Below are 21,008 nucleotides of genomic sequence, written 5' to 3'. Positions count from 1 at the left end.
CAGTGCACATGTGTGTTGCAAAAAGCGTGGTTACTCCACTACTTCCTCAGCTCATGACTGAAACCCTTGTTCTAATTCAAGGAATAAATAAAGAGCTGTTCGAAATTATAATAATGGGTACTTTATTCATCTTCTCTGTGGAAATCAGCCCAGGAAGCAAATTAAAATTGTAAGGCTGTCCAAAACAGAATTATTTTTGTGTTTCAACTGCTACGTAATTGAGCCCCACCTTCTATAATTTTAACTTTCTAGACATTTTCTCATGGGATGGTTTTTCGTATAGCCCTTAGGAGATTCCACTGAAATCATTTACTATATATTGCAGCTCCTCCCTCAATCCCCACTGCGCTAAGTGGCAACGATTCTGGTAGCTGTCATGTTTGGAAAATACCATGATGCCACGAGTTAATTTCATACCTGTCATGAGATCTTTGCATGAGATCCCAGGGGGCCTTTCAGTGTGTCACAGTTCTGCAAGCCATTCGTTAGTTCCTTTCAAAGCAATGACCCATGGCCAAGAGATCTTGTCGCAACACATGGCGACACCTGTCACCAGGTTTTGTGATTGGCATAAAATTAACCTGTTTTCCTCTTTGATTTGTTGCTTTTTAAATAATATCCATAAGAAGGACAAGAAGAAATTGTATTTGAAAAGCATTTACTGTCACTTTCAAGAAGCATAATGGTAGATTTGGTATACTGGACCTAATGAATAGAACCATTTCCTTGTGGAGATACACACACAGTTATTCAATAAAGGTGATATTTTTGTGAAGTTCTGAATGGTAGCCTGAAAATCTCAGATAGGAGTAGTGTTTCAGTATTCGAACTCCATCAGGGATTGGAACAAAGCAAGAAATGACATTATTTTGAATCTTGTTATGGAAGAAAAATCCAGGGAGCTTGGATTTCAGATATGAGTTTGCCCTTAGCTTTCAAATGTTTTCAAGCAACTTGAGATTCCTCTGATATCTTTGTATATTTCTCATGCCCGGATCTTAATATTATTATGGAGACGTACATAAAATGGACCTCTAGAATAACATTTAGAGTTATGACAGATATCTGAGAAAAATAAATTAATGGTGTTTAGCCTTTAGGTCCTTAGCAATTTATCAGTTACTTTTAAGGATAAGGACAGAGAAGAAAATAGGTAACCGCTTATCTGTGCCTTTCTACCTCACTGAAACAGTATAATTATTTTGATCGAATTATTTTTCTATGGAGAAAGTATCTGGTTCCGTGTATTACCATAATATACTTTATCTTCTACCAATTTTTAACTTCTTAAAATGTATAGCTGTTGTCTTTCCCTCTTCTTGACTAAGTTAAATGCTTTTTAGATTCTTAATATCCAAATACAGTAAGAAAAAAGATGAATTTAGTCATTTCTTTTCTTTTTTTCTCTCTACCAATTCTCAGGACTAAATGGCATTGTTCTTCTCCAATCCGTACTGGTTGCTCTGTATTCTGGAGTAATCAATTTTTCCTGGCGTTTCTTAAATGGTCTTTATTATTCAGTGAATTCCCTTTGAAAGTATAAACATTAGTCCTTGTTGTATAGCCTTAGAAATTGATGGCTGCTGTTCTCAAAGGATGGTGGACTTGGGATGATTGAAAGTGCAGAGCAAAGAGCTGAACTAAAACAATGGAATCTGGGGAAGATGGTACTAGAGACAAAGAGAGACGAGGACAGCAATTGTGAAATAATCTGAAGTAGGGATTGGGGATTTAAAGCCTGCTTAGATGTGATTAATAGATGCTGTAAAAATGAAATGCTGAGCCAAGGGGATAAAATGCACTTGAAAAGTCCCTTGAAAATGTGTTAATGCCTTTACTTGGCAAGCATTTTTTTTTTCATACTGAGTATAACACCATTGTATGAAAATACAGATTTTTTTCCACATTATCTAGTGTTTTTTTAAGTGCTGATTATGGTTATGTTGGAATAAAATCAGGTTTCTACTAGACAAAAAGAAAACAAACAAAAAAAGAGGCCTTTACTGATACTGCATTGGTCTTAAGGCCTATCTTTGCTAAGTCAGGATAAAGGTAAAATGTAAAAATAAAACACATGTTTAAAAATGTTGCTGATAAACTAAAGGTATTTATTTTAAAGCTAACAACAGTGATGGCACTTTGTACCTAAAGAATGAGAGATTTTGCATATAACTGAAATAAATACCTTTTCACTTTTGACATGGCTGGTATCTAAACTATTTTCCAAAAAGTATGTAAAGAAAATTGAAAATCATTCCTTTAAAAAGATAAAAACAACAATTTGTGGCAAATCATTTTATTATTAAGAGCAAACTGACAGGGGTACCTGGGTGGCTTAGTCGGTTGAGCATCCGACTTCAGCTCAGGTCATGATCTCACAGTTCATTGAGTTTGAGCTCCATGTTGGGCTCTGTGCTGACAGCTCAGAACCTGGAGCCTGCTTCAGATTCTGTGTCTCCCTCTCTCTGTCCCTCTCTCCCTCACGCTCTTTCTTTTTCTCTCAAAAATAAGTAAACGTTATTTTTTTTAAAAAAAGAACAAACTGAGGACCTATAAAATAATTTAGATAGGGGCGCCTGGGTGGCTCAGTCGGTTAAGCGTCTGGCTTCGGCTCAGGTCATGATCTCATAGTTCATGAGTTCAAGCCCCGCGTCCGGCTCTGTGCTGACATCTCAGAGCCTGGAGTCTGCTTCAGATTCTGTCTCCTTCTCTCTCTCTGCCCCTCCCCTGCTCATGCTATGTCTCTATCTCTCAAGAATAATAAACTTAAAAAAAAAAAAAAAAAAAAAAAAATAATTTAGATAGCATTAAAATGCTGGAACATTTTTATAATAGGCAAAGCTGACTCATAATTGCTTCTGATATTTTCACTACACGTGAGAAAGATCTTAGAAAGACACCTGAATCTGTCTAAAGGGCAGCATTTAAGAATATGCAGAAAGGCCAAGAGTCAGGAGGTGCTACCACTGTAAACCATCACTTTGACTACAATAAAGAAAATCACTTTTTTATATGAGGAGTCACTGAAGGGTAAAGAGATGACCTGGAACTTATGTTTGTGGTTGATGTTTAGTTTAATAAATACTCTCCTCTGCTCTTCTGACTACTAGATTGGAAATCTTTCCTCCCTGGTTTTATGAGTTTTATGAGCAATATTAGCAAAGTGCTCCTGTTAATACACACACACACACACTAAAATTACTGGCTAGAGAATTTTCCAATTAACACTGTCACAATGTAACCCAGGTGTTCTCAGCTGGATTGCTTTTGTGCGCCTCTCTCCCAGACAGCACCTGACAATGTACAGAGATATTTTTGATTGTCACAATTTGGAGGAACGGATGCCTCTGGCCTTTCCTGGATAGAGGTCAATGATTCTTCTAAAAATCCTTTAAGGCACAGGGTGTATCTCACAATAAAAATTTATTCATTCTAAAGTTTGAATAATGTTCATGTTGAGAAACCCTGCAACCAGTTTAAGTAGCTTAGTCTCCATAGTAATTTTTCAGTATTACAGAATTATTCTTTGTTTCTACCTCTGCACCCTAGGAAATTTTCTAGGAGCTTGGGATGAATCAAGAGTGCATAGAAAGGGGACTCCTGTAAAAGTGTTCAGTCCTGTGCTAGCTTGTAAAGTTCCTTGCTTGACTTCAGTACGGTGCTTTGACATTAGCATTTAATGTCAAAGTCACCCAGTTAGGGCCACCACCTCTTATAAATTAGGTTGCTGGTAAAATTGTGATCAAGCTTGTTCTCCTGGACTACCAGGGCCCTGAAATCCTCCCTTTCTTGTTGTCCATCTCAGGCCTTGATCATGCTGCTTATGCCTCTCTCCGTCTTGACCACATCATCTATCCAACTCATCAGTAGAGTCCTGTGATGGTTAATATTATGTGTCAGCTTATCTGGGCCGTTGTGCACAGATATTTTGTCAAACATTATTGTACATGTTTCTGTGAAGGTAGTTTTTAGATAAGATTAACTTTTATATCACTGGACGTTAAGTGCATGTGTTTGTGTATTTATATACAGGTAGATACAGATACACACACACACCCTGGTGTTTCTGTGGAGAATTCTTACTAATAAAGGTCTATTTCATCTTGGTACAGTGGCCCTGTGGCTTTTATATTCAGCAATTCCTGTACTCTCCCACAGAAGTCCATAGAAATTTTTGTATCTCTCCAAGTCTTCCATTTCCTTGTTGATCTTCTGCTTAGTTGTTCTATCCATTACTGAAAATGAGGTATTGGTCGTTAACCATTACTATTGAATTGCCTATCTCTCCATTCAATTTTGTCAGTTTTTGTCTTGTGTATTTTGAGGGTACAAAATGGTACCTCTATCTAATGGTAGATTAGATTTGGTTACTTTTTCCAAGTATTGTTTTTTTCCATCCTTTTACTTTCATCCTATAAACATCTTTGAATCTGAAGTTTTTCACTTACAGACAACACAGAGTTGGGTCATTTCATTTAAACTATTCTGGCAATCTCTCTTTTTAATTAGAATATTAAATCTTTTATATATGTATTTTTAAATTTTTTGTAATGTTTATTTATTTTTGAAACAGAGAGAGGCAGAGCATGAACAGGGGAGGGTCAGAGAGAGAGGGAGACACAGAATCTGAAACAGGCTCCAGGCTCTGTGCTGTCAGCACAGAGCCCCACGCGGGGCTTGAACCCACAGACCGTGAGATCATGACCTGAGCTGAAGTTGGATGCTTAACTGAGCCACCCAGGCACCACTATATATTCATTTTTAAAAAATATAATACCTTTATTTGAGCTATTACAATATAGCAAAGCTAGTTAATTTAAACGCTAGCTAGTTTAGCAAAGCTAGTTAAAACGCTTAACCCACCGAGCCACCCAGGTGCCCCGTAAATCCTTTTATATTTAATATAATTATTGATGTAGTACAATTGTCATCTATTATTTTGCTGTTTTTCGTATATGCTTATATTTTTGTTTTTCTATTCCTCTTTTACTTTCTTCTTTCATTTTAAATAAATATTTTTCTAGTGTATCATGTTATATCCCTTGTTTCTTTTTCTATATTTAAAAAAGTATTTTCTTAGAGGTTCTGCTAGGATTACAGTTGGCATCTTACCTAAACCAATCTAGTTCATAGAAATCCTAAGTTACTTAAATGGTATATAGAAGCTTTGTTCCAATATATCCCTGGTATCTTCTCTGTCGTTTGTGCTTTTATTGTTATACAAATTATATCTTTATATAATGTTTACCTTTTTTTAAATTTTTTCTACAGTTTTTAAGTCGGCTCCGTGCCAAATGTGGGGCTTGAATTTATGACCCTGAGATTGAGAGTTGCATTTTCTACCAACTGAGCCAGTCAGGTGTCCCTTGCCATTGTCTTTTAATCATATAGAAGAGAGTTACAAAAAACACATATAATGGTTTTTTTTTTATATTTTGTTTACTAGTGTTCTCTATTTTGTGTGTATGTAGATTTCGGGTTCATATCTAGCATCCTCTCATTTCAGCTTGAAGGATTTACTTTGATGTTTCTTATAGGGCAGGTACGCTAGGCAACACATTCTCTTAGATTTTGCTTAGCTGGAAATGTATGAATTTCTCCTTAATTTTTAAAAGGTAGTTTTCCTGGATATAGAATTCTTGGCTGACCATTAGCACTTTGAGTAAGTCATCCCGCTGAAAAATATGGAAGACTGTATGAATTTGTATGTTGTCCTCATACAAGGGCCATGGTAATCTTCTCTGTATCATTCCAGTTGTTAGGTTGTGTGCTGGTAAAGCAAGGACTTTGGATCCCTCCATACTACAGGAGAAATGAGGAAAACACGAAGGAAGCCACCTCTGTCCTTCTCTACTTTTTAAAATTTTGTACATTAACTTAAATTAAGTTTTATATTATTGCATTTTAAAGAATGCACGTGAGTTGGAGAGAGGGGCAGCGGGGAAGAGAAAGAGAGAGACACTGAGGATCTTAAACAGTCTCCACACTCACTGTGAAGCTCTGTCCCACGACCTGGGATCATGGCCTGGGCCAAAATCGAGAGGTGGATCCTCAGCCAACTGAGCCACCCAGGCACCCTTGTCCTTCTCTTAATATAAATCCTCCCTTTGCTACTTCTCACCTATTTCATGGAATATGATATGTAGAATGCAGCACTTCCCAAGGAAACAAAAGATTTTTATTTTCTGTCCAGTGATCTAAGTGTAAGTCCCACTATCTGGGCATCTGATTGTTTTGTAACAACCTCTACTCAAACTCTTTCTTTGGATTTTAGTTTTCTACTTCCTCACGTACTACAGTACCATTCCTTTCACATAATTAATACATCTCTCACTTGACCTCGTGGTTTTCCTTTATGGGAAGGAGATACATTCCTTTCATTTAAAGGAAATATTATTATATTTATTTCATAGGACACTTAAATGAGAGCTAATCAGCAGTGTTTAGTTAAGTGGGATTTAAACATTTATTGTGTACCTATTATCTTAAGCTTTGGGTTAAGATCAAGTGTATTGGATACATATTATGTTCCTGGTACTTTGCTAGGTAGTGGGGATACATTAGGGAAATATCAGTCCCTGTCCTTATGGGGCTTACCAACTTTAGAAGAGCCAGAGGGGGAAGAAAAGAACAAATAGTAAACAAAAGATATCACTGACAAGCATTTTGTTCATCAGGCACGAAGTTGTGAGGGAATGATGGGGATTACATCGGATTAGTGAACTAACAAGGGCTGTGAGGTGGCATTTAGTATATGTGCTGCCGAAGCGAGCACTCTGAGGTGGCATTTAATGTGAGCTCTGAGGGGCGCCTGGGTGACTCAGTTGGTTAAACGTCCAACTTCGGCTCAGGTCATGATCTCCCAGTCCGTGGGTTCAAGCCCTGCGTCGGGCTCTGTGCTGACAGCTCAGAGTCTGGAGCCTGTTTCAGATTCCGTGTCTCCCTCTCTCTCTCTGACCACCCCCCCCCCATTCAAGCTCTGTCTCTCTCTGTCTCAAAAATAAATAAACGTTAAAAAAAATTTTAATGTGAGCTCTGAGTAGTAACAGGACGTCAAAACAAAGATATGAATGAATTAGTGTTGACTTATTTCTTAAGGCACACAAAATTTGTTGGTGTGAATAGATGAGCATTTTCTGACATATTGATGTACTTATCTACCTGTAGATGTGAACCACACTGAAGTGTTTGTGTGGAAATCATTAGGACTCTGCCAAATGAATTGCAAAGTCTGGCTGATTTTATAACGAGTATGTAGTCCTACCAATGTAATCCAATTTACTGCTATGATGACAGCATAAAAAGTGGACCATTACAAAACCAAACATGAGATTTGCAGTGATTTAAATATCCCATGTGTCAAGAACTAAGAATTATTACAGGAACCCAACATATTTATTTCTACCTTCCTAACGTTGCATATCACCGAAGAGATGGCAATAACCAGAGAAAGCTGCTCAAAGGAAAATAGTCACCTGATGTGTTTTAAAAAAGGAAGAGAAATAATGTTTGTCTTAAGGATGGCTTGTCTCTCTAACTTTGGTAGGCCCAAAGACATTACTCAGACCTTTCTGATTTGTCTATAAATTTGAACTGGATTAAGATACCCATTTTAAGGTGGGCATAACAGTGGATAAACTCATTTGGATTATGGATACTTATATGCAGTTGTGGTAACAGGGAAAAAAAACCCTATAAACTTCTGAGTATGTAGATTGATTTATAATTTCATTGAGCGTGGATAATGAAATTAAATGTAAAATATTGCAGAAGAAAGACTGATTTTTTTATCAATCACAGTTTAATTTATGCTCATGAATGTTTTCGGTTTAAACAGAAATCCTAAGTAAACCATTTGGCATATACTTGCATTTTAAAGGCACATTGACTGGGGTGCCTGGGTGGGTCAGTCAGTTGAGCCTCCAACTCTTGATTTCGGCTCAGGTCATGATCTCATGGTTCCTGAGATCAAGTCCTGAGTCGTGCTCCACGCTCATAGCACAGAGCCTGCTTGGGATTCACTCTCTCTCTCTCTCTCTCTCTCTCTCTCTCTCTCTCTCTCTCTGCCCCACTGTGTCTCTTTCTCCCCCTCTCTCCCTCAAAATAAATAAACATTTAGAAAAATTGAAGGCAAATTTGCCTACTGGAAGTAACAGGCTGTTTTGCAAGCATCACTGAAATATTAATTCGAATAAAGGTTCCATTATGAAGTCTTCACCTTTTATGCTAGATGCCGGAGCAAGTCAAAATGGCACCTGCAAGTCACACATTTTGAAGAAAGGCAGAATTCTATAAAAAGGTAAGAGATGAATTACAAAAAAGACAGTTGTCATTTGATAAATAAATTATTGCCGTTAAGTGACTTGGGCATTTCAGTGAACTTTGAAGAGGTCCCACTATTTTTTTTTTTTTAATGTTTGTTTATTTTTGAGAGAGAAAGAGAAGAGCATGAGCTGGGTAGGGATAGAGAGAGAAGGAGACAGAGGATCTGAAGCAGGCTCTGTGCCGCCTGGAGAGAGCCTGATGCCCTGATGTGGGGCTCAGACTCACAAACTGTGAAATGATGACCTGAGCCGATGTTGGACTCTTAGCAGACTGAGCCACTCAGGTGTCCCCCCCACCCCACCATTTTCTCTACAAATATCACTGGCCTTTAAAAAGTAGTGTTACCAGAGAAGCCAAAGTATATTTCTATGCTGCACTTAAATAATTGAGTACAAAATTCAGTACAGTCAGATAATTACAGGGAGCCAGAGAAGATGATCATTTCAATTCTTTCCTTAATTTTCCTTTGACACGTAGTAGTTGAAAATCAGTCTCAAGGGTCCAGCCGTGCTCTGGAGTGCAAGCCTGACGCCCCACAGTAATTTTGGACAAGTTATTTTGCCTCTACTTTTGTTTACTCAGTTGTAAAATGTGGATGGTAACCCGGGTCTTCTATGGTTGTTGTGACCATGAACTGCAATATTCTATGTAACCCACATGTAACAAAGCCATTGCTTGATAAATATAGCCTTATTATTAGCAATGTTTATTTCCTCCAGAAGTGGCTTAAAAACTCCCCATTTTGCCTTGCTCCTGTAGTCACTAATTATGAACAAATTGCAACATTGCACTGGTGCTTGAGGTAGGAAAGGAGAACGTTTGCAGTGAGCAGGAGCAGCATTTTGGGTCCTGTGTTGGTACCTTTCAGTTTTCCCTGTTATGTTTCTTTCTGGCAGTTTTTTTCTCTTACTTTCATAACGGAGCATAATTAGAATAAACAACAAAATTCACACTGAAGATCATTCATAGAGTTCATCACCCCCTGTTTTATAAGTCTGGTTTTAGGTTGGATATTTCCATCTAAGGAAAGGACTCTAAGGACTTTCCCAAGTCCCCTGAGATAGCCACGCATGCCCGATGCTGGATTACAGCACCCAGTTTGTCTCCTGCTTGGTACTTACCACAAAGACTTCTTTTTTGTTTGTTTGTTTGTTTGTTGGTCTTTTTTCTTTCCTATCATTGAAATGTAAATTCTCTTATGTCAGTGCCAAAGTCTGACTTGTTCATCCCTCTCCCTGGATGCTAACTCTATGCCAGGTACATATGGACACTCACTGTGTAGTAATAGATGTTGATGATCTTATCTTTTTCTTCAAACCATAATTTTCAACTGGCACATTTACATCTTGAATTGTCTTTCATTTTCTCTTGTATGTACTTGTGCAAGGTACTAAACCCATGTGTTGAAGTAATGGAAATGTGCTTCGGAGAAGATGAGCGAGCCATCTATTTGTGATCGTAGAATCAGTCCTAAAACTTCATCTACGGAGATTATAAGTGCCTGTCTTTGATTTGCTATAATCAACCATTTAGATTATGTTTACAACACATGGAACTAACGGGATTTAATAACATTCTTTATTGGTGTCCATTAGCTCACTTTTTTTAACTTGGATTCTGACCAAATTATCTCCTCCTCCTCAGTATACAGGAGAAAACAAACTAAATTAAGGTGCCCAAGTCAGTACATTTAATACAGTGTCGTATATTTTCCATCAGAAACTTGGTTACTACTTCAAGATTTAACCTTATTTTTCCATTAGAGGGTGACAGTTTGTCTAGTATCTCCTCTAAGTCCAATCATTGTGTTAGATTCTTGCAAATTTTAGGTTCAAACACGTGTAGAATTTACATACAAAATTTACATACACATATATACAGTTTGTGATATAGCCATAAGGTAATTAGCAATTGGTTACAATTTGCTGCTAATGAGGTCAAGGGTACAGACTTACTGTTCCTCTGAGTATATATTTTGGCCCAGTTCCATTTCTGCAGATTTTACTCTGACCCCTGGGCTTCTGTTTGAAAATTGCTGATTGTCACTGGAGGAGGTCATTTAGGAGGATGTGAGTGGTTCCCTGCTGACCCTGCACCTCTACTGGTCAAGGCTCTCAGCATTTCCCTGACAAATGGCATGTGTGGTGTGTTTTATCTTTGTATTCTCTTTATGTCAGGCTTTGTCCACAGGGATGAACATTAAAAGTTTTTTTAAATCAACAGGATCTAGAACATCATCTTTATATAGAGAAAGAAGCTTATTATTCAACAAAGCTTGAGATGAGCTTGATTGTGAAACTGAGGAGTATTTAATAGTTGTTTGCTATATTCCATCCTTTTGAAAACCTTTAATCAATACATCTTCCATAACATCAAATGACATGGTGAAGTGTGATTTAGGGGAAAATGTGTGAATTAGAATCCTAGGATTCAGGCAAAAAGAAAAAAAAAGATAGATGGAATAGGGAGGCATCATTTATTTTGCTTTAATTTCTTGGTCTTTAAGAAAACACTATTCTTCATTTAAAAGGGAGTTATGGAACAAATATAGATATAATACTTTGGAGATTAAAAACGCACTTGCTGTGAAGTTTCTTTCTTTTTTTCCCTGAAGACTTGAGAACTTGGTATGCTATTTAATTCTGTAAATGTACTATGGATACTGTTATTTAATCTTTGAATTTTTTTTCTTTGCTTCATCTTCTTTTATGGATTAAGAGGCTTTATTCTGAAACTAACTCAAATAGGAGAAATATAATAAAACCTAACTAAAAAAACAAAAACATATATAGCTGATTCTCATTATTCATGGTAGTTGTGTTCTATAAAGTTATCACAAATACTAAGTAAATGCTGAGCCCCGGATCCTGGGGAAATACAGGCTTAGGTTTCTATTAGCTTCTGGTCGCAGCATTTCAGTCAACTGATCAATGCATAACTCTGTTTTAAGTATGTTTTTATGTAATCATTTATTTAATGTATATTGTTTATTCATTAATATTGGACTCAGGGCCAACAGCACTGTAACTCATTCCTGAATGAAATGTAATACAAATGTTTCCCCCCCAAGACATATCATATCATAGCCTTCTTGCACTTAGGAACACCAGGCAGTGCTTTCACAATGCTTTTAAACAGCAAGCCATTTTAAATAGCAAAATCACCAATAAAAAGCCTAAAAATGAGAAAAACTAAATAGATCATGAATAGGACTCTCATGTGCAGTATAGGAATTAAAAAAAGAAGGTAGAGAATCGCCTTGTTCAACTTCGGCTGAAACAGGTGTGTTAGGCAACTTAAATTTTTCTGTGCCCCATGCATAGTTTGTATCTGACCTTAAAAGTGCTGTGAGTACTGATTTGAGGGCGATAGGTTATCAGCCTAATTCTATTTCCTTATTTTTATAGATATTTTTTACCTACATCTCATTTTTATTTTCACTTGCAGAGCAAATTGAATAAATGAACTATATAGTTTTCCTCATGTTGATTTTGGTTTTATTTCTCCTTTGTTCTTTAGAGGGAATTAAAGTGTCTAGGAGTACAGAGGCAGCCCTACCAGCCTGGCCATATACTTGGTTTTCTGGTAACAGCTACTTTAGGCCCATTGGTATAAATTTACTGTCTAAAAAATTTGGTTCATAGAAGTGATCAAGTAGTAAACAAATTCTGAACATTGGCATCTTCAGTTAATAGTATATAATTACTCTTCAAATAAGAGGTTTTTAAAGGACACCTTTTTCTTCCTTTTTGAAATACTGACTTTTTGAAATATGAAATATGAAAAATTTTGAAATATGAAAAAGATCCATATTTGCACTGGCTGCCTTAGAAGTGTTTGGTCTGTGCTTTTTCAGAATGATTGTCAGCAAACATAATGAGCCTTGGACCCATCCAGTAGCTTTGCTAACATATGTCTGCCGAAGGATTTTTAACATCCTGCTGACTGTGCTGGTCCTGTCGAGCCTCACAGCAGGAAAATTGTCTTTTGCAGCTCAGCTTATGAATATAACCTTTGCATGTTTGGAAATACTCCTTCTGAGGCAGGATTTATACTTATGCCTTGATTCCAAGTGCGTATTTTGATATCAGTGTTAAACAGGAGACAGAAGAGCTGACAGTGATTCACCTTGCGCTTCTCATTATGTTAAAACTATCTGTTATCAGTATCTCATTCTTTATTGGATTTACTGCTGTGTATAAGCTCTGCAAATGATAAAGGTGTTTCTTACAAATTCACATTCCAGAAATGCTGGCTCTGTATTTTAAGTACTGTAAACATATCTAAGTGGTAGACATCATTTTCATTAAAAATGCTTTAAGTCAGGGGTGCCTGGGTAGCTCAGTTGGTTCAGTATCTGACTTTGGTTCAGGTCATGGTCTCACAGTTCATGAGCTTGAGCCCTGTGGGGAACTCTCTGCTCTCAGCACGGAGCCTGTTTTAGGTATTCTGTCTCCCTCTCTCTCTGCCCCTCCCTCCCTTGTACTTTCTCTCTCTCTGTCAAAAATAAACATTAAAAAAAAATGCTTTAAGTCAGGACCATAAAAGGGTGTATTGTTACCGCCAAGAGGGCAGCTATTGCTTGAATGGGAACCTAATCTTTTAGGCCCTGATGGGGCTATCTGTGATAAGTGCACATATTTAATCACAGACTTTTGTTTGTCTCTATCATGTATTTATTTAATTTGCTATTTTACGTATGGAAGTCAAGAGTCAGCTTTTATAGTCATTTAGAACATCCTTTTAAAATAATTATTTTCTAAATATAAAATTTTTATATTAGAAACACTGTCTGCAGCACCACAGTGGAAATTAATAGAGCCAACATAATTAGTAAGTTTGATTCACCATGCCCCAGGAGGTAAATCTTGTTAAGGGGAGACCTTGATGTTCTTACCTAAATGAAGTACCAATTTTTTTAAATGATTATTATCAACCTGATTGATAGGCTTATGGTAAGACCAAATAATGTTTATTAATTATGTTTGCATATAAATATATAGATACAGCACAGTGCTTTATGTTAGTTTGTAAAATAAACATTGTATTTCATTTAAGTAATGAACTACTATGTAGTTATTAAAGCTGAGAAATGCTGAAGTAGAAACTTTAAAAGAAACGTGCTTAGGTGGGAAAGAAATATATTGGATTCTCAACCAGCTCGATCTTTCCCCATTCTGAAAAAAATAAGCAAATGTGAAACAAACCAAAAAAAAAAACCCCACAAAACAATAAATATGGAATATTTATTCAGAAATCAAAGGTCAAGCAGGATATGTTCCAATATTTGTTGAGATACTGTTGAATCTCCTGCATCTTTCACCTCTGTGCTCCCATCAAAGATTCCAAAGAATGAATCTGAGCCACTGTGACTTGAAGATGTCGTGAACACATTTGTGTGTCTTACATTGTGCTTCCTGATGCTATTATGGGGAAAGTCTGTCGAAGATTTTTAACAATAAAGGTTAGAATCATGAGGGCTGATTTTGAGTCTACTGACAACTAGAAAAATAATCAGAACTCATATTACTCATGTCATATTATTTGGTTGCATGTGCTTAGAAAAAACAAACTAGGGTTACATTTAAGTGATATTTAAAAAACAATGACCACATACAAAAGACAATTTGTTGTTGAAAATGGCACGTTTTCATTTGTCTTATGGCTGAATAGTATTCCTCTGTGTGTGTGTGTATCATAATTTCTTTATCCATTCATCCATTGGTATACACTTGGGTTATTTCTATGTCTTGGCTATTGTAAATACTGCTGCAGTGAACATGGGGGTGCATATATACTTCTTCTTCTGATCATGAAATTATTGTATTAGCAAAAGTACACCACAGCGAACACTAATATAGTCCACGTAATTAATAAGTTGGATTCACCACATCCCAAGATGGAATGTATTTTGACCTTCAGAAATGAAGTTAACTGGAATTCAGCATTCAGACTGCCTGATTGGCATAAAGTTAAAGGTCATTAGTTTATTCCATTTTATTGATTTAATAAACATATATAGAATGCTTGCTATGTGCCAGACACTGTAATGCTATTGTAAGATATTTTAGATTACTTATTATTGTAATGATACTTACTACAATGATAATTTATTGACAGATGGAACTTGGGCTTTTTTCTCCTTCCTTCCTTCCTCTCTCCCTTCCTTTCTTTTCCTCCTTTTTTCTTTCTTTCTTTCTTTCTTTCTTTCTTTCTTTCTTTCTTTCTTCCTTTCCTTCCTTCCTTCCTTCCTTCCTTCCTTCCTTCCTTCCTTCCTTCCTTCCTTCTTTTATGTTTGCCATAAATAAGATTCCACCAATTCATTTCTCTTTATAAACACAATTTGCCTTCCAATCACTATCCCACATCTAACAGAGTGTAGAGACAAAGCTGGACTTTATGTATTTGGGGGAGTGTCTATTAGAATAATAAGGAGCTAACGGTTCATGCAGAATTACTCTCCTTACATAAACAATTACCATGCCAAAAAGGTTAGGGAAGAAGTCAAGGAGCAAACAGCATTTAATTTGTGAGAGTTTCCAGTGCTCCAAAAGCACAGAAGGAGCAGCTGCTTAAACATTACTTGCCCTTTGACTAATGGGCAAAAGCACTGAATGGGACTTAGATGTATAAGACTTAAACAAAAGTACTACTACACCACCACCATGGGAAAAAAAAAACAAAAAACAAAAAACTTTTCCAAAGTAGTTTGAAGTTATAATAAGAAAGAGACCATGGATGCAGAATTATCCATTGTTTTATTGTTTGAAAGTGTGGGGGTGGAAGTTTCTTGACTGAGAGTCCTCCTAATAAAAGACAGATTAACAGGAGAAAAAACAGTCAGCTGGCTGGTTAGTTCAATTGGTTAGAGTGTGGTGCTAATAACAAGAGAAAAAACAAACATAAGTTTAATAACAGGTATACCTCTGATATACATGGGAGATACTCAGGAAAACAGAGTAATTCTCCAAAATGGTCCAAGCCATCTCCTTAAATACCTTCTTCAGCTAAACCAAAGATGTCGGAGGAAAGGGAAGGCCTGTCATGGAAGGTTACTGGGAAAAGCATAGTAAACAAAGATCAGGATGTTATGTAAATTCAGGTTGTTGCCTTATAGATATGAGCTTCTAGAGATTTAGTGATCCCTCCTCTTCGTGGTACAGCCAGGAAGACACTCTGACAAATGGTGAATTCTCTCGTAAATGTAAATGCCTCTTACAAAAGGGTAACTCTGAGTTTCTCCTGTGCCAGCTGTTTCTGAAAGATAATAAGCCTAAAATAATCCTCATGCCACAGAGGCATATTTTAGCTGGCATATTCTACTCCTCTTCAAAAGTAACTCTTTTTTCCTGTTCTGAGTCATCCCAGATTCAGACTTCTAGCAGGGTCCCCAAATAAAAATGTAAAGGGAAATGTTAGCCCTATTCTAAAGCAATGAAAAATAAATTATCTGCCTTTGGGTATGCAGTTTGAATTGAAAATATTATTATGTCAATGAAGCTTAATTTGCTAAGCAAATGAAAAAGACTGATAAAGCACAGCAATGACTTTGGCTTTTCTTTTTTACTTCCTTTACTATTAACTATTTGCTACTTAGCAAATTTCGAGCCACTTACCTAGTGAAGAAGTATGCTCTGTTCTACTGATTGCAGGCTTATGTTTTAAGAACTGATTGTAAGTGGATGTATAAAATCATCATTTGGTTTGAGTTTAGAAGATATAGCCATAGCACATCTCCTTCCTGGGGGAGGGTGGGAATCAGAATCACAGCATAACCCTCCCCAAGGAAATACTCCTCTCATTTCCATTCAACTTTTCATCTTTTTTGTTTAATCTTTGATATGGTAGGAGTTTAGGTCCCTTTTTGAAGAGTGCTGAAATTTATGTAGCATATTGTTTGGAATGTATTTATTGAGTTTCTTGGTGCCTCAGATGAATTTTCTATTTTAACATCCCATTATGCACTTAATTACTTAATTAGTAAATACTTACTTGATTTTTGTCCAAATTGAAAATTATTACTGGCCTATTACTGAGTTAAGATCCCTACTCAAATATATAGATTTTTTAAATCTTTTATAGATGTTACAAGTGACAAAAACTTAAGCTACTTAATACTAAATATAGAACTCATTACTTCATATTTGAAAACTATGTGAAAATACGGGTGGACCTGGCCTTAGAGTCCTGGTACTAGGACTCAAATGCTTTTACCTCTCTCATACCCATCTCTGCTTTCTTCCTTTGGCCAGGGCCCAAGGGGACAAGAGCACCTGGCTCAAGGGGGTTTCCCACCAGACCAGGTTTGGCCACTTGTCACTGACAAAATCCAAAGTAGAGAGATGAATGGCAGTGTAACAATAAAGGGATTATTTTAATAAGGCCAACACCAGGAAGACTGTGAATTAATGTCTCAAAGACTGCCTCCAAAGTGCTGAAAGTACTTCTAGGTTTATATAAGGAAAATGTCAGAGAAAAGTTGGTGGGTATTGTAGCTGGGTGGTAAAGGTCCTGTTGATCATTGTCTTGGGGTCCATCATGCAGGGTCATTATTGCTTGAGGAGGTAGTTTGAGTTCCCATCACGGGATGCTTTGCCTGCCGGGTCTTTTGTCCTAGTTAGATGATAAAGGGGAAAGATGAAGTTCAGATGTCCAGACTGAGGTTGAAATTGAGGTAGTTGAAGTCCTCGTTCATTTGTGAACATTTTTTTTCCTTTCTTTTTTTTTTCTTTTCTCATTTACTTCTCCATGAGTTTAGAACCATGGTCATTGGCTATTTCTGACTCATGCTTTCATAGATTTATGACCTCAAAGGAAAACAGGGTTTAGAAATTCTTAGGGAATCATTTTCATTGCCCATGCTTGGGTCACAGGTCCATTTCTTGGACCTATCACAGTGACCTAGAGAGGTTAGACGTTGTGAGTGGTCCACCTTAGACCATGAGCCCACACCTGAAACAAGATTTGTGGGAGGTTATTTTAATAATGAGAGGAGGGGCACCTGGGTGGCTCAGTCAGTTGAGTGTCCAACTCTTGATTTCAGCTTAGGTCATGATCCCATGGTCATGAAATGGAGCCTTCCATCAAGCTCTTCATTGGATGTGGAGCCTGCTTGAGATTCTCTCTCTCTCTCTCTCTCTCTCTCTCTCTCTCTCTCTCTCTCCCCCCCCCCCCAATACCTTGATTGTAATCTCTCTTTAAAAAAAAAGGGCAGGTGGGAGGCAGACATATAATAGTTGTTCATCCTATCATGAACAAAATACTATATGGGGGGAAATATGGGAGGAAAATAGAGTTAAGTTAGAGCAGAGCAGTTAAACTAAATGCACATAAGATTTTTCTTTTGGTTACTTAGAATATATATGCATATAATTTTAACAGTAAGGTTGGTAGTGAATTCAGGGGGATAGAGTGAAGTAATAGGAGATGTAGAGAGGAGAGATTGTGCATTACAGAAGAATTGAAAGAAATTTTGGTGATCTGAAAATTAATAGGTGAAGAGGACATGGATTGAGAGGTATCAAGTGAAAGGACTACAACAGAGACCTGGTTAGATAAATATGAGGTGATAAGGCGAGGAAAAGATCAAAGAGTGATATGGGTACAAGAATAGGGAAAGAAAAGGAATTAGAAAGTGTAATTTGTGGTGAGAAAATTAAACTGATATTATTATCATTATTTTTAAATTTTTTTTTAGAAATGTTTATTAATTTTTGAGAGACAGAGAGAACATGAGTGGGGGAGGTGTGGAGAGCGAGGGAAACAGAATCCGAAGCAGCCTCCAGGCTCCAAGCTCTCACCACAGAGCCCCACGCGGGGCTTGAACTCATGAACCATGAGATCATGACCTGAGCCGAAGTTGGATGCTCAACCGACTGAGCCACCCAGACGCCCCTCATTATTAATAATAATATTAATATTATCTTTGGTTTGCTCTTTTTTCCAGACTAGAAGATTTTGGCTTTATAAGGAAGCGTATTGTAATTTGAGAATTGTGAGTAAAATTAATTTTAGATTTATAAGCACTTTTCCATGTGGTATGAACAAATATAATAAAATTCTCAAGGAACAGGCTATTTTTAGTCAGTGGAAGGTAGAACATTATTATTTTAAAACCATACAATACTTAACACATTGTAGAGAGACAACAAAGCTGTCTCCAATAATGCATGAATGATCTGTATTATAGAAGTACTTTTCTGAGAGAACACTTGAAATACCATTTGGCTGTCCCTTCTCCCTAGTTTGCTTTGTATCCCATGGAGATGATCTGACCTTAAGCTTTTGTTAGCTTCAAAGAGAGCTCCGTGCTTGGCTCGTCTCTGTGGGCCTGAAGAAACACACCCTTGGTTAACAACAGGAACCAAATTGATTTAATTTTGTGAATACTTTGATGCAGGAAATGTTATCTGGCCATCTCTGTGGTTTAGTGATTATAGGGGGGGATTAGAGTTCAAAATACAAATGGACTCTGTAGATCTGGTATAGCTGTTAGGTCCAGAGGTAGAGGGTATTAGGTGGCCCTCTTGACAGTCATCTGCGATTATGTTAATAAACCTCCTGAGTGGACTTGTTCCACCTCAGTATATAGCCTGTCTTCTTCACGGTTTTCAGTGCTTGTAATTCTGGAAAGGTACATTATATCAATAATATCATTATCAATATTTAATCCTGGAATTATGAATGTTCTTTGGATATATCCAAAGAGCTTTCACTCAGAATTTCAGTGCATTATGTTAAATAGACATAAAACTATGTTCTTTTAGGCAATATATATTAGAGACTGAGATAATACAGTGGGTCAAATTATTACAGATTATTACAAATTACAAATTATTTTAGGCACAGGAAGCACTGTTTAAAACTGGTTCCAGTGCATGGTCTGATGCAGAAAGAGAGGATCTGGGAACTTCATTCACTGGAGGTTGAGAACTTCCTTCCTTTTTTTCCCGTGCCTTATGATTACCTAAGGGAGAAGTCCTTGAATTCCAGTGAATGAAACTTCCAGGTTCTTTCTTGCTGTATCAGAGCACCTACTGGACTCAGTTTTACAGAGGGGATCTGTAAGTGATGTGTGACATTTTCATTACTTGCACAAATAGAGGATAGGTTATAAAAATCTCTATTTTATATTCACATAATTGCAGGGCTTTTTCCAAACACCATGCCCCATAAACCATAGCTCCCAGGTTTATTTACCAGAGGCCAAGCCTCACAGTCAACATTTCATAGAAAAGTGCTCTCCTGTCAGTCAGTGCCATTACCTTACTTTCCAGAAGGGGTGATCCCTTGGTCAAGGGAAAGAATGAATGCCAGACCTGCTGCATAGCCATGTTTTTTCTACATACCTTCTAGGCAATGTGGATATAGAGATGAGTAAAACGATCCTTGCCCTCAAATATTTTTACAGTCTACAGAGAGGAACGCAAAACCAATACCACAGATAATAAATCTGAAACCCTAAACATGGTATATGGCATATAATAGATCTCTCAATAGATGGCAGTATTTTAAAAAATAGTATTAACAAGGCAATAGTGAAGCTATAACATGGTTTAATATTATGAGAAAGGTGAAGTCTCAGTGGATAATACAATTGGTCCAGTTTCAAGTTTATGTTTTCTGCTGACATTTACCAATTTTTCATGTGCCAGATACTATATGAGGATAAATAAGACAGCAGTCTCAGTTCCTGTGAACTTTCAGCCTTAGAGGAGGCATAGCCAGCTAAACAAATACACTATGACATTATGTTATGTGGAATAGGTCTGACAGAGGAAGACAAATACTGTTCCAATTTATGTGTATATATTCTCACTTATATGTGGAACCTAAAAAAGCTTGAACACAGAGATAGAGTAGAATGGTAGTTACCAGGGTTTGGGGATGGGGGCACTGGGGAGATGTTGGTCAAAGTATGCAAACTAACAGTTATAAGGAAAATAAGTTCTGGGGATCTAAGTTACAGTATAGGAACTGTAGTTCAGAACACTGTGTTATACTTGCAAGTTGTTAACAGAGTAGAACTTAAATATTAATGCCCCCCCCCACACACACACAAATGTAATTATGTGGGATGATGGAGGTGTCAAAAGCATACATTATGATAAGGGTGCTTTAAAAAATCTATTGATTAGCTTTAGCAGAGCAGCAAATTTGGCTTCCAGAAATGCAGAATCAATGTACAAGTTAAATCTTTAGGGATGAACAATCACTTATTGAGTAAAGCAAGAAGATAAAGGCATTTCAGGGAGAAGGAATAATATGGGCAAAGCATAATGGCATGGGGAGCTGTGAATACTTAAGTTGGTTTTCCTTGGATGATGATGAGAGAAAACACTGGAAAAGTAGATTGGAGTCAGATGATAAATGGTGCCAGCAAGAATGAATTATAATAAAAATGACAAACATTGCTACTGAGTTTTGAGAAAGATGTTCCAGGTACAATATTATATACAAATGTTGTATCTTGGGTGATTATAGCATTTTAGGAAGACAGAATTAATATCTGGATTTTAAAAATGATAATCTAGTCCAACGGCTAATTAGATATGATGTTGGGATTTGCATCCAGAACTGAATTACTGAAAACCCATTCTATCTCTTTGATGTCTCCATGATTCTAGCTCCCATAGGCTTGGAGTTTGCACACTGCCATAACCTAATAGGGAAGTAAGAAAACC

General features: G+C 36.9%; 1 protein-coding gene and 1 non-coding gene across 13 annotated transcripts in view; one reads left to right on the top strand and one right to left on the bottom strand.

Moving 5' to 3' along the window:
• Positions 1-21,008, top strand: part of CHL1 (cell adhesion molecule L1 like) — a 201,534-nt gene that overhangs the window by 83,765 nt on the left and 96,761 nt on the right. For 4 of the 12 annotated variants that reach the window (XM_058726197.1, XM_058726198.1, XM_058726199.1 and 1 more), the window contains exon 3: positions 18,272-18,319. The exons of the other annotated variants lie outside the window; for them this stretch is intronic. The gene's annotated coding sequence lies outside the window, so the exon portion shown is untranslated. The remainder of the gene's footprint in view (positions 1-18,271; positions 18,320-21,008) is intronic. 12 annotated transcript variants of the gene reach the window in all.
• Positions 5,679-5,782, bottom strand: LOC131511219 (U6 spliceosomal RNA). Its single transcript, XR_009261420.1, has one exon. It is a non-coding gene; the product is annotated as a U6 spliceosomal RNA (small nuclear RNA).

Source organism: Neofelis nebulosa, chromosome 4 (assembly GCF_028018385.1).
Source record: "Neofelis nebulosa isolate mNeoNeb1 chromosome 4, mNeoNeb1.pri, whole genome shotgun sequence".
NCBI classification, from domain to species: Eukaryota; Metazoa; Chordata; class Mammalia; order Carnivora; family Felidae; genus Neofelis; species Neofelis nebulosa.
This window is presented reverse-complemented; position numbering and strand designations above follow the sequence as displayed.